Source organism: Cherax quadricarinatus, unplaced genomic scaffold (genome assembly GCF_038502225.1).
Source record: "Cherax quadricarinatus isolate ZL_2023a unplaced genomic scaffold, ASM3850222v1 Contig19, whole genome shotgun sequence".
In the NCBI taxonomy this organism is placed as follows: Eukaryota; Metazoa; Arthropoda; class Malacostraca; order Decapoda; family Parastacidae; genus Cherax; species Cherax quadricarinatus.
In genome coordinates, this window is record NW_027195045.1 from 34,127 (window position 1) to 35,938 (window position 1,812).

The following is a 1,812-nucleotide window of genomic DNA, read 5'->3' on the forward strand; positions in this document are numbered from 1 at the left end:
CTCAGATGTAACGTCCTCCTCAGGCAGTGACAAGGTCTTCAAAACTTCCTCCAATTCTTCCTCTATTTCCAACACTTCCTCCCATGGTACCATCCCTGCAGGAATCACTGAAGGAAATTCTGGGGCAGGGAACTGAGGGGGGGGGGGAATCACCCCCAGCCCTAAAAGCTTGCTCCACCATCTCACTCCACAAACAACCACGCCCTCCCTCAGGTGATTGATCTTCACCTGCCACCCATAAGACAGGGGCTGTGTCTTCTACCACAGGTTCAGGCATGCGTCTTCTCTTCTCACATGCTGCAGCTATGTGGTCATACCACATAGGCAACATGTACGCCTTTGCCCGGGATATAAAACCATGACCTGTGTCCTGAATTCCTGAAGATAAACGTAAGATGGTATGAGATGTCTCAATATCATTTTAAGGTTAAAAGTACCTTCTGGCAAACCTGCGTAGGCGCCTGCTACCCACATACCATGCTGGGCAAAATGAACTGTCCCATATTTCTCGAAGACTTTTCTGATATCAGCTTCATTCGCCTCAAAGGGAACGTTACGTAACTTTATCCAGGTATAATGCCTGGATACATCACTCATTCTCACACCTACAGCAGGTGTAACATCAAGACTCACGTCCTGAAAATGAGTAACCAACGATTCATATACCGTTGCAGTGAGCAGGTTCACGAAGATTCTATGCGCTCCATTTAAAGCCACTATATATAATTCTCCATCTTGAATTCCATACATCTCTCTAGGAGGCCTGGTCACAGACTGGGCCGCGGGGGCGTTGACCCCCGGAACTCTCTCCAGGTAATGATCTTAGGTAAGAGAACCTGCCCTGAACTAGGCGAAATCATCCCCTGGAGTAGCTAAATACCAATAGTATTAAATCCGGTGTCTATGAGAAACCGCCATGTTGACAGCAGTAATTTTCCGGAGGTGTCAACAGAGGTGCGACAACACCCTACACCACTGCAGCCAGGTAACTGAGAAGCGTTTGCGCAGTAGGTCCACACGGCCCGAGAACAAACAGGACAATGTGGAACCCTTCACGTTTTTGCTTGTCATGCTTGCGCAGGGGCCATGCTAATCTTCTCTGTATCGTTCCAATTTTAGTATATGTACTGCCGAAGCAAGTACAAATATGGAGTTAAGGTTATCATTCCTAGCTACTACGAGTGGCACTACAAATGGCACTTCCGACAATCACAACTGTTAGAATACATCTAAGACGAATTTTTGGTGTATGCAATTCATCTAATATATCTTATTATCATGGTGAAAAAAAAAATACATTGGGTAGGCTTTTTGACATTGACCAAAATATCTGACTTTTACCCCCCAACAAAATAAAAAATATTTGAGATATTCCTAAAACTTTATCATCAGAAATTCAAACACATTTTGTTTAATATTGTCTGAAAATCATTTCAATGCAATTAACCCTTTGACTGTTTCAGGGCCCTGTCTGAAACTGTCATTCTATGTCGCCAAATATTCGAAAAAAAAAAAAATTATTTTTTCTTATGAAAATGTTAGGAATATTTTTACTAGTGTTTTAAGCCTAAAAAAAAATTTTTGCCATCAGTACTTACCGAGATATAGAGCTGCAAAGTTTGCAGAAATCGACGTGCGTATGGCAACAGCGGCGACTGCCGCCCGCCCGGTATTCTTTTATTTACTCTAATTCAAAGGTTTCTTGCATTTTTCAATATTTTTCTTTTCCAGGTAACTTATGTGGCCTGTGAGACCAATGTAAGGTGCATTGTTCAAATATACACTCATTATTTACAACACAATAACAGAACA

At 42.4% G+C, this 1,812-nt stretch overlaps 1 non-coding gene across 1 annotated transcript; it reads right to left on the reverse strand.

Annotated features, from left to right (window-relative positions):
• Window positions 1-1,036: 1,036 nt before the first annotated feature.
• LOC138851148 (U6 spliceosomal RNA) lies at window positions 1,037-1,143 on the reverse strand. Its single transcript, XR_011391014.1, has one exon. It is a non-coding gene; the product is annotated as a U6 spliceosomal RNA (small nuclear RNA).
• Between the last annotated feature and the right edge of the window lie 669 nt (window positions 1,144-1,812).